Below are 12,945 nucleotides of genomic sequence, written 5' to 3'. Positions count from 1 at the left end.
AACAGTGTTGACCCGCACTTTTGAACAGACAGTAGAGCACAAAGCACAACTTTGGATCATTGAGAACTAGGGTGTTCAAAAAATGCAAAAATCGAACCGAACCGCAAACCGTTAACCGAAAAAATGGTTCGATTACGGTTCGAAAAAATTCAAAAACCGAATTTTCGGTTGGAAAAAATAAAAAGCGGTTAACCGAACCGTTTTTTGAACCGGTTTTACAATTATATATAATATATATATATATTAATAATAATAATTTATATATTATATATTAAATAAAAATATAATATTTTGAATGTATTGTTTGTAGTGGTCAATGATATAATGAATGTCTATTTTTTATTTGGATAGTATTTTATATTTACAATTTAATTTAGGAAAAAATAAAAAAAAATAAGTTTTATAAAAAAAGGGAAACCGGTTAACCGCTTTAAAAAAAGTGGTTAACCGTTTTTTCGGTTAACCGAAAAACCGGTTTCCCCTCCAAACCGGTTCGGTTTTGGTTCGGGAATTTCCCAAACCGAAAAACGGTTCGGTTCAAAAAAGCGGTTAACCGCTTTTGAACACCCTATTGAGAACAGTCATAAAATTTAAAAATGAATTGAGTGATCACTGATCCCCAATAATTCCAGCTCCTCAAATGTTTGACAATATCCCTTTGGTCTCCTTGTATCTTCTTCCATGGTTCATAACTATAGTGTAGCCCCCATGCTTGTTCAACAAAACTTCAGGCAGACCACTGCTGGAATTGATTAATTAACTAGGGATCACCAACTCACCATCAAACTCTTCAATTTCTCTTCCTACTTCATCATGTCGAATTGGAAGGTACAGCACGAGACCAGAAGCTTCACTAGACGTGTAGAACATAAGTAGGAACTCAAGTTCATTTCCCAATCTCTTGATGTACAAAGAAAATCAACCCAACCCAGCAAATGAAATGACTAAAAGTTTAAAGCACATGCTTGACAATAGTTTCTTTACACAAGCTCTATGAATCTATAAACTCAATTAAAAACTTTTCTACAGATTTAGAACCTCTTTTGAAGAGAGGTCTTGGAGGGAGGAAGTTGATGAACCTTACTGAATAATAGTATTCTGCAAGTGATTTGGTGCATGCACTGTAGGAGGTGCCAAAAGGAGAAACAGTCCCTGAGAATCATTATCTCAATCTAACAGCGTTTGCAAACTCAATTGCAGCTAGTTGGCCAGCGCCTGGTCCAGGGATAACACAAGCTCAGCTATCTTCATTGTTAGTGGTAAATGTGATGACAGAGATGAAGTATATTTTCCTTTTTAGAAATTATTGGTTAAATGTACAGTACATGATGTATACACCTCTACAACTCTCGAAAACTTATTTAGAAAATAGTCAAGAGGTCATAATCAAACTATGGGTAAATCAATTCAATAGTCTTTGGAAATCTCTAATTCAAGATGAGATTAGAAGAGTTAAATTCAGTTAAATAGAAGAGTACAATATGGAGATTTACAAGATTTACATAATTGAGACAATTAGGGAGATTGAATCAATTTACAGGTTGACCAGATTGATACCTTAAATATCTTGTAGCTGTAGTGTCTTGATTTAAGGAACCTTTGTCACCATTTATATCACCTTGGTCAACTGTATAGTCTTAGCATCTACTACTGAATGGGTCAAGAGAGCGGCTAGAAGTCATTTCCTTAACAGTATGTGTTATTAGGCCATAGTTTCTGAGCAATAAGGAGTACTGTTAATAATGAACACGTTTTGGTAGAAGGCACAGCACACAAGTAGAGGACGCATGCCGTGGCACACAAGAAAAGCTGGAACTAAAATTCCAAATGCTTGATGCCTAGGTACTGTGCCGAGCATGGTTTAGAGTTTTAGTTTAGAGAAAACCAAATGAAGTTATTTTCAGTTTTTATTATTCTGTAACTTTTGTAAGTGTTTTTGTAAGCTATTTTTCAGTTATCCTTTAAAAACTATAAAAGGGAATGTAAATATATCCTCTTCTTCATGCATGTTTTAATTGAGTTCATCTATCTCTCAATCTTATGAATGAAGTTGATTGATCCCAATAATTGCTAATGCTACATGGTAACTCTAGTGCTGTTGTTTCTGCATAATTTACTATTCTAACTTATCTTAAAGCTATACCATATCATCTCAGACTTATTTAGAGAATGAAAATCTTTTTATGTACTACAATATTTCACTAAACTATATCCTCTTCTATGACATGTTTCCTAATACATCCTCAATCAAGCATCCACATGCAGCAAATGAAGATCCACCATTCATTATGCTGACACATTTTATAGCTCTTTTCAATCTCTCTCTGACCTTCTTCCTCGCTTCATTATCATTCTCCATCACACATTTTATAGCTCTTGCTATCTCATCTGCTGACACAACTTCTCTCTAATATTTCTTAATCCAATCTCACATCCACAGCCAGTCCAAAATTTTCACCATTTGATGCATTCATCGTTGCTCAGATACATTGACCATTTTGCCATTGGAACACCAAGCCAGAGGCTCCCCGTCTGAATTCCACCCACAATGTGAAACAAATCCGCCTACTGATTTATGAGACAACACCTTGTTTTGTGTGTTCCCCCACACCACCAAACCAGTCTCATTTGTCCTCTCCAAGAACCTTTTTGGCACACCTCTGGACATCACCTTTGTATCACTAGGCCCTTCATATTTATTTTTAGTGTGGCTTCCGTAATGACCACAAGAATCTATGCCCCCTTTGCTCCAGGCCAAGTGTTATTTCATTCACTTGCTCTCCAAAGCTCCCCAGCCCTCCAAAGTAGAAGACACTACTGATAAATCGGTTGATCATCGAAATATGTATACCTTAGAGACTTATATATATCAGAAAAACTTTGAGAGTTCAGAGTTACTATCCCATTGAAATATTTATATCACCTTCTCATGTTTGAACTCTCTTAGTTTTAAAGATTCTGTTTCACGTGTTCATATATATAATTTTTTTTTTTCCTAAGGTGGTAAACTTTTAGTTGGGATAACCAGCTAAATTTATTTTGTTACCCATCTTAGTTTATGTGAAGTCACAAACATAAAAGTTAAAATCAACTCAACATAAATCGAGTAAAAATCTAAAATTAAGTACAAGAAACTTCATTACTACATAGAAAATGAACAAGTAGACAAAATATTTCATGGAGAACTTTCAAACTTGAAACTCTTTAAGGAAAATGGATAAAATATGAATAACAGACTATGTTTCTTTCATGGCTTTGTTTCTTAATATATCATCAATCAAGTCTCCAATGCGCATGAGATCCACCCTCCATTACTGCTAATCTGCTCTTTTCACTCTTCTCTTTAAACCCTTTCCTCACCTCATTATCACTCTCCATCACACATTTGATAGCTCTTGCTATCTCTCTCTGCGACCACAACTCCCCATTCATGATCCCGTAATCTAATCTCAACTCCACACCCAATCCCAATCTCTAACCATTTGGAATGCATTAATCTGTTGCTCAGCATACATAGGCCATGTCACAGTTGGAACACCAAACCACAAGCTTTCCAAGATTGAATCCCACCCACAATGTGACACAATCCCCCTATTGATTTATGAGCCAACACCCGCCTTTTGTGGCGCCCATCCACAAACCAAACCAATCTCTTTGTTCTTTCCAAGAACCCATTTGGCAAACCTCCTGAGAAGCACCTTGTAATCATAGGCCTTCTAACTTAATCCTTTGGTGGTGGCTTCCGTATTGACCACAAGAACCTCACCCACTTGCTCCAATCCACTGTAATTTTTTTCGCTTGCTCTTCTCCAAAGCTCCCTTGGCTTCCAAAGCACAAGAAACAACTGATGATTCGGGTTGATTATCAAGCCATTTCAGATCTATCTCTTTTCTGTCACATCTAGAACTAACTTGTCACTCTCACTCTTGAGATCAATCATTGGCCAACTGTGTAAATAGGTGGCATATATCAAAATCATTCTCTCAAGAGAACTAGCATAGATTCCAGCTCCTCAAATGTGTTGACAATATCCCTTTGGTCCCCTTGAATCTTCTCCCATGGTTCATAAATGTATTGTAGCCACCATGCTTGTTCAACAAAACGTCAGGTAGACCACTGTTTGGAACTGGATTAACATAATTGGGATCACCAATCACCATCAAACTCTTCAATTTCTCTTCCAACTCGATCAGGTCCACAAGAGACCAACAGCAGCTGCACTAGAAGGGGAGAACAAATAAGAAGGAACATCAAGTTCATTTCCCACATCTATCATTGATGTACAAAAGAAATCAACTACCAATCCAGCAGTGGAGCTGATTAGAACTGGAAAGCACATGCTTGCAAAGCTTCTTTAACACAAGCTCTATGACATCTATATACTCAGTCATAACACTTTTCAAGGATTTAGAACCTCTTTGGAAGACAGTAGTCAACAGGAAGAGAAGATTGATGACCCTTATTGAAGTATTAGATTTTGCAAGTGATTTGGTGTGTGCAGCTGAAGGGGGGCCAAAGAGAAAATCCTGAGAAGAACACACTGAGAAACAATCATCTCGATCCAACAACGCTTTGCAAACTCAATATGGAACTAGGTGGCCGCGCCTGGTCCAGGGATGAAGACAAGATCACTTTCTTCATTTTTGGTTGTGGCTTTGATGAGAAGATCAAAAGATGAGAGTATATTTCTTCTTCTTTGTCCTGTCTTTTATAGTGTTATTTAGTTAATATTCAATATGTAAATTATTTTCTACTTATTATATTATCAATCCCAACCCAATCAAGCTTGCATGTTGTCACGGCATTTCTTGCCGAATCATGTAAAGGTACTTGTCTTATTCAATCATGCAAATGTATTTGTCTTATTCGATTTTATCTCTAATCGGGTTAAGTCAATCCTGATCACAATTTTAAGGTCTAATAATTGTTAAAATGGCAACAATTTTCACTTCCTCACCTTATTATCGTCATCCATGACACATTTTATTTGAGAACAAATTTATGTATTTATATTTTCGCTTATTAGCATACACGACAAGTGTCCTTAGTTCCAGCAGTTAATCACATGGCAGTGGCAATTTTGAACAAAATTTGATTGAGCACTGAAGAAAGTTTGTGCCCTTTGAGGCATGGACACTAACCCCAACATGGAACTTACAATCTTTCTCGTTTCCAGTTATTCAGTAGAAAGTAAGAAACAAGATTTGATCACACTGAAAAATAGTATTTCTATAATCCAATATCACCTCACAGCCAGTTCCAAATCTTTTGCCATTTGGAATGCTTAAGCTATTGCTCTGCATACATAGCCATGTTGCATTGGAACTCCAAACCACAACCTCTCCAAGATTGAATTCACCCCACTCGGACACAAATGCTCCTACTGATTTACGGCCAACACCTACTGAATTCCACATACCAAACCAGTCTTATTTGTTTTCTCCAGGAACCCATTTGGCAATACTTCCTGAGATCACCTTTGTAATCACTAGGCCCTTCAAATTTATCCTTTGGTGCGACTTGCGTAAAGACCACAGAATTTGTAATCACATTGCTCCAGCCCGAGTGTTTTTCTTTTACTTTCTCTTCATCAAAGCTCCCCAGGCCTCCAAAGCACAAGAAAGAACTCTTAATCAGGTTGATCATCAGCCATTTCAGGATCTCATCTCTTTCTGATCATCATCGAACAAACTTATCACTCTCCCCTTTCACATCAATAAGCAGCCCAACTGTGTAAACAGGAGGTAAATTATCGTCTTCAAAATCATTCAACGAACACTTAACGCATCCTCCAGCTCTGTGTAAGTGTTGACAATAATCCCTTTGGTCTCCTTGAATCTTCTCCATGCTTCACAATATATCACACACCATACTTTTTAAACAAAACAAAGGAAAATTTCGGCTAGGAATTGGATTAACAAACCAGGAATTATATAATCAGAATTAGACTCTTCAAATTCTCTTCCAACTTCATCATCTCAACCTGGAAGGTACAACATGAGACCAAAAAATCTGCATTACAAGTGAAGAACAAATGAAGGAACACCGAGTTCATTTCCACATCTACAATTGATGAACAAAACATATCAAACACCAACCAGCAAGTGAGCTGAGTTAGTGTTTAAAAGAACATTCAATAATAGCTTCTTTACATAAGGTTTGTAACTCCTCTCTATGATCAGTCAAAAGTTTTTCTCTGTAAACTTTAGATTTTTGCAGTGAGGGAGGGTCACATAAGAAGATTATAACCTTATTGTAGTATCAAAAGCTGGAAGTGATCAAGTGTGATCAGAAGAGCCCTCAATTGTTTTCATGATGCCAAGAACTTGATGAGAACCACCATCTCGATCCAAAAGCCGCTTTGCAAAATCAATAGTTGGAACTCATTTTTGCTTCTGGTTTTTCTGTGAAACTCTTTCTTGGTTATATTTTCTCTGCTTTAAGCTTTCGTGATTGTATCAGAGGTTTTGTAAGAATAGTTGGTTGAAAAAACTTAAAATACAAGTCGTATCACATCTTTGTATAACAAATACTGAATTTATGATGTGCATAAAGACAGTAAATATTTACTTCTTGGATGATCATTTTGTTGTATCATATTCTCGATATTTATAATTCTAGTTAGAGAGATGAGGAGACAAAAAGTTTAAATCACATAAGTTTTGTGTGAATTGATGTTCTCCAGTAATGTCATAGTTTTTTAGCTGGCTTAACTTCTATGAGATCTGCCAACATTGAGGCAAATTCTACCCTTTAACTTCTTCAAGAACGAAAAAGTTTATGTTACCACGGGATACTGCATAATGATATCACAAACAATATATGCATACTACATAGATATTCAGTTTAATCACCAATCTCATTGATTATAAAAATGGATGTAAAGAAAATTCTCAGACATATATCATGAGATTGTGACAGGACTGACATGATATCTTGTGATATTCTAGTTTTTCTCGAATATACCAACTTTAAATTTATCACTTATAATATTGTCCACAGTTCCAGAGCATCAAAGATCATACAAAAACAAACCAATGGTATTCGTACAGGCATCAAATGCACCTGAGCAAACATATTTATTTGCATGCTTTCTTATTAAATTCATCGCAAATCTTTCTCATGCTGACTTCAAATAAAAACAACTAAGCAATATGATCAACATTTAAAGGAAAAGTAGTCATGTTTGCAATAAACTTTCAACAAAAGGAATGTCAATAAACTAATATGTATGAGACGATGCATCAATGAGAGGGACAATTAAGAAGTAACTTGCATTTGTGACAGGAGCTTATAACGTCAAAATTCTCTAGTCTTCCAGATAATTAATTCATTAAAGGGATTCAAACAAAAGCAGTTAGTGATCAGCAATTGTCAAGGTGAAGCTCCCTTATTGACTAACCAGTCAGCAACCTGATTCACCTCCTAAATGCTTTGGCAATATTTTAGTAACTTAAAGAACTTATCCTATCCCAAGTCTACACATCTGTTCTAGCCTCTGTTTGAGCTGTTAAACGATACATACTTGTTTGTTGTGTCTATATGAGTTGAGAAAACCTTTCGATTATTAGACCATCTTTAACAACATGACCTTGAAACCAAACACATGCATGAGATGCACCAACTGCAACAGATAACACTTGTGGGTCCCATCCATCATCCTCCGTTAGAAACTTGACTTCAACAGACACAGTGTACCCTCTGCAACCCAGAACCTCCAATTGAGAATCTTTGGCATTTCCCCCACATGTACAACTTCCCCTTATCTGAATATATAGCAAATTATCAAACAATATGGTAAAAACAAATATTAATCATGAGTTTTATTTATTTGATTGCATATAAAATTATTGTTCTATAAGGATACCAAATTTTGATTTTATTAAATTTAAGTATCTTTCAACTTAGTTGAATCCTAAAGATATCCTCAAACCTCATTTCTGTGCTATTATGAGATCGGATAACTATAGATCTTTGGAAGATTGTAGGATTGAAGGGTGATGGAAATATCAAGGACCTGTTATGGTTGCTGAGGATGAGCCCCCACAAGCGATGTAAACTACACGCTCATCAGCTAAAGCCTCAATCACCACAGGTACTTTCTGATTTTCGGTTGAAGAATGCACCAACTGACCATGTCCACCATATCCCCAAGAAAGAACTTGCCTTCATCTGAATTTTACATAAAAAATGAAACCATATATATATACAGCCAGATAGGGAGGGGGTGAGAAGTGAGGAATGGATTTAATAAGGTTGCCATGGCAATTGTGAATTTAAGCAATTATTTAACCATTAATGCAAGGGAGTGATAGCCACCACTTGCTATCTTGATACAAACACCTTCAAGGCTAGATGGCTTGGGTCTCCAACCACAACCTTATCACCTCTTCCAAGCTCATAGTTAGAACTTGCTGAGCAGAACACATGACAATTTGTAATATGATGTCATTGTAATTACACAAGCGGATAAATGGAATTTCATCAAAGTTGAAAACTAAGAGGTGATATCCAAATTGTCAACTATTCCGAACAAATAAATGAAAGTAACTAACTACAATTGGGTAGAGATAAGGAGAAAAATAAGACAAAAGATTTGATATCTTTACCTCCCGAATTCCAAAGTTGCCCTCCTCTGTCACACTGTTGTAAAAGCCACCACAAGAAACAGCAGCCACAGATACGTAATGCTTTGACCTTAGAGAGGATACTAAGTCCACCTCCCATTAGGGCCTGACAGGACCAAGGCCCATCTTCCATCTCCTTCATCTCGACCCCAAGTGTAAAGTTCCCCTATATTCAATAATAGTGGATTAAGATATTTGACGCCCTCTTCTTTATTCTTTCCGTAACAAATATGAAGGCAATGAGAATCATCTTCTCATAAAGAACACTAGAAACCCTAAATGCAGAATACATAAACCTACAGACTTGAAATAGGTTCCATTCAATTTGTACTGCAGTACTAGTTTGATATGTTTTCCACATTATGAGTTCGAGGGCTGTTTCCGAAGGTCCAAATCAAAACTCATATAAATTGGTCCAGTTAAGCAGCCTATATCTAAAATGCAAACCCATAGTATATACATGTAAAGAAATTTCCATACAAAAAAAGGGTCAGTTAAGAAGAACAACCTGATTCAGTTTTGCAGCACTATGTGTCCCACTGGTTGCAATGTCCGTATTTTCCCATTCCAAGAACCTTCCACCATCTAGTAACGAATGGCTGTGGAGCTGCAGCTTAATTGCTGCATTTTTCTGCTGTTCCATGGACAGTTCTGCAGGTTTTGCAGTTTCTTGTCTGCTGGAAGTTAAGCTTATTCTGGGGAGGCTGCTTGGATGTTCCCGGCTGTTCTAGACTGGCAGTTTCCGGGAGTGTTTTTTCTGGAGTTGCAGCTCAATTGTTTGCATTTTTGCAACTTGTGCAGTGTTGGTTCAGCATCTGAAAACTGATTTTTTTGGCAGCTTCAGCAGTGTATAGTTTGCTGGATACATATTTCATTTGAGTTAAAACTTAAAAGTACTTTTACAATTGTACTCCTTTAACACTTTTGATTTGAGTTAGGAGTACCTTTTACAATTGTATAGTTTCCTGGATACACATTTCATCTGAGTTAAATCTACTTTTACAATGTACAAACTACAAAGTACTTTTACAATTGTACTGCTTAACACATTTCATTTGAGTTAAATCTACTTTTACAATGTATTCCTTAGTTAGAAATTAGCCATCTTGTAATCAAATTAAATACAACAACATTAACTACAAAGGTACAAATGGGCTCTATACTCAAAAAACAAAGTGAGATTACATAGTCATGTTGAGATGAGAGCCATAATAGCACTAAATTTACCATAATAGCATTAACTACAAAGGTACAAATGGTCCCTAATAGCACTAAATTTACCATTTGTAGATTATACTTAAGCCCCATGCCTATGTGAAACATTTTTGCCAACTGGTAAAATGCCTTCTGGTGAGCTGCATTGGCAACCACTAAAAAGTATTTGCATGCTAACTTCACATCTCTCTTCACTCCAATCCCTTTAAGATACATTACTCCAAGGTTATAATGCCCACTAGCCTCTTCATTATCAGCCGCCTTCCCAAAGTACTCTTTTTCCTATAGTACAAAGAATTGGTTTTCATTCTAAAATCTTCAAATAACTCCTTAAAAGACTTTAAAGAGCTTAATCAATATAGATGACAGCAAAAAGCAAAAATAGTGAAAAAAACATCGCTGTTGCTATAAGTAGCATTAAATCTCTTTTGGTTAGTTGCTTCTAAATTCAATTTTATATGATGCCAACCCAAGAGTAATTATCTCGGATACTAAATTAATGCACTTGAAAACTCAAAATGTACAAAAACCACTACAGAAGCAAAGGAACTTACTGTGGTGTAATTTTTCTTTTCCACTTCATAGCCCTTGACATGCAAATACCCCATTCCATTATACGCTGAATAAAAATACTGTATATAAGCGCCAGCCATTCAAGTGCCTTAGTGTAGTTCCTTTCAACACCAGCTCCTCCTGCATATATCTCTCCAAAAATTCCATGGACTGGGGTTCACCCCTATCCGCAACCTTGGAAAACCATGCCAATGCCTTGGCACGATCACGCCTCAATCCTCTCAATCCAAAGGAATACGACAACCCAATTTTGTACATTCCCTTTCCGCGCCTGATACTCTAAAATCTATAACGCCTCACCATCCTCCCCTCGAGACTTTCTTAATGCCCCCTTATTCTCTTCAGCTCCATTATGAATCCTAACTGGTTCAATCCCTGGTGAATCCTTTGAAATCAAAAAACTATTCACTGCTATCTAAGCTAATTCAGCATATAATTTAACTGCATTCTCATGCATCTGCTGCCAAAAAAAAAAAAAAAAAAAACAACATGAAGGCATTAAGATATTTGACAGCCCTCTTTCTTTATTCTTTCTGTAACAAACTGAGGCAATATGAATCATCTTCTCATAAAGAACAACTAGAAACCCATAAATGGAAGATGCATAAACCTACAGACATTGAAATATTTTCCATTCAATTTTTCTGCAGTACTAGAGATTGATATGCTTTCCACATTATGAGTTCAAGACTCAAGAGGGTTGTTTCCAAGGTCACAAATCAAAACCATATAAACTCATATACACGTAAGGAATTTCCTTACAAAAACAGGGTCAGTTAAGGAGAACACCTGATTCAGTTATTGCAGCAGCATGTGTCCTACTGGTTGCGATGTGCCGTATCTTCCCCATTCCAGCCTTCCACCAATCTAGGAAACAACTCTCTATGTAGACAGAATGTCCAAGTGCACCAAAACCACCATAACCCCTGCAAACTTCATTTTAATGAGGAGCCATTGTTTTCAGGCTAAAAACACGTTAGTGAACACACAATGTGATGAATATGTGCACACAACTCTCTTCTCCTGATATTTATCCAATCAAGCACAAGCACATCATTAATTATCAGGCCAACCAGTTAAACTGACATAGTTATATTCTAAATCTTGAATAACAACAACATCTCCATTTTACTAAATAAGAAAGGAAAAGTGCTCTGTTGGTCAATGTGATTCCATAAATTGATAAAAGCTCTTTTTCTTTCCGTTTTATAATCCTTTGTTTGCAATTCAAGGAGAGTGCAATGTCATGTCAACTAACTTCCCCAATAAGCTCTTTTAAAAATATAAATTACCATACCCAAATTTTTTTGGTTAGAGTATTACATTACCCCTGCAGCACATCACTCCAAATTTAAGATCAATAATTGTGTATGGACTCCAACACAAACATCTTGTTGCAAATCATAAATAAAAGTGATTATTTTTGTATGCCTTTTTGCTGATGTACTTCTTATTTAAAAAAAAAAAAAAAAAAAAAAAAACACTTTTTAACCTTTGATTACTCAACCATATATACACTTGTTATAACTCAATAAGCTTGCTAAATCACGCCTAAGCAAACGATGTTTAAACCTTCACACCTAACAAACACTCAATCAATCAACCAATAATGAATGTAGAGTTGTTAATTACTCACTGACCAAGTGAAAATCTTCCCAAGTGAAGTCAAAGCAACAGAGTGAACTCCACCAAGAGCAACACACTGAACAGGATCATCACCCAAATAAGGGTTCAAACTAGGCACAAACACAGAATTTTCATGCCCAAAACCAAGTCTCCCACCATCTCCTTTCCCCCAAACCCACAGCTTTCCATCCACAACCAACACACTATGAAACAACCCACCTGAAATATTCGAACTTGAACCCGAACCCACTTCAGAATCTTTCTGAACAAGTCGGCCGGGAGTTTGGGAGATGGTAAAGGGTAGAGAAAGAATGAGGTTTGCAACTGGGGCTGGGTAGAGTCTCACTTCTTCAATGCCACCGCCCAACTGGCTTGAGGCGCCTCTCCCCCACGAGAGGAGTTGGAGAGTGACGGCGTCATTTTGGTTGTCATTTGTGTGCGTGTAGAGAAGTGGGATTTTGGTGGATGAAGAGGAAGTGGAGAGATGGCGAGTGAGAATTGTGAGGCGTTGGCGAAGAAGCATTGAAGTTGAAGAAGGGGATGTACCCAAGCAATATATTACTAGTTCCTCGGGACAATATCATATTCATCCATAATTTTTGAAGAAATAATCCTTTCATCCAGTATTTTTGGAACGTGGTACGATTACCCCTATCAGATAATGGAGGTTAGAGAGGGTGTTAGACGGTCTAGGGGCATAAACGTCATTTCAATACAATTTAATCAAATAGAAACAGTACAAAAAGGTAATCATTGTTATAGATTTCTTCTTGGTAAGTACGATTTCCTATGTGAAAAGAGCCACACAAAAATAGGCAAAAACAGAATTATGCTCTTGATTCGTCATGGTGAATTCAAGTTTGTTATAGAGAATTTACTTTTATAATCGAATATTGAAACAAG

At 36.6% G+C, this 12,945-nt stretch overlaps 1 long non-coding RNA gene and 1 pseudogene across 1 annotated transcript; both read right to left on the bottom strand.

Annotated features, from left to right (window-relative positions):
* Positions 1 to 7,482: 7,482 nt before the first annotated feature.
* Positions 7,483 to 12,565, bottom strand: LOC116110011 (annotated as a pseudogene).
* LOC116109978 lies at positions 9,761 to 10,476 on the bottom strand. Its single transcript, XR_004124824.1, has 2 exons — positions 10,398 to 10,476; positions 9,761 to 10,125 (listed from the first exon to the last, which is right to left on the bottom strand). It is a non-coding gene; the product is annotated as an uncharacterized LOC116109978 (long non-coding RNA).
* Positions 12,566 to 12,945: the final 380 nt, after the last annotated feature.

This window comes from Pistacia vera, unplaced genomic scaffold (genome assembly GCF_008641045.1).
Source record: "Pistacia vera cultivar Batoury unplaced genomic scaffold, PisVer_v2 Contig592, whole genome shotgun sequence".
Classification (NCBI taxonomy): domain Eukaryota; kingdom Viridiplantae; phylum Streptophyta; class Magnoliopsida; order Sapindales; family Anacardiaceae; genus Pistacia; species Pistacia vera.
This window is presented reverse-complemented; position numbering and strand designations above follow the sequence as displayed.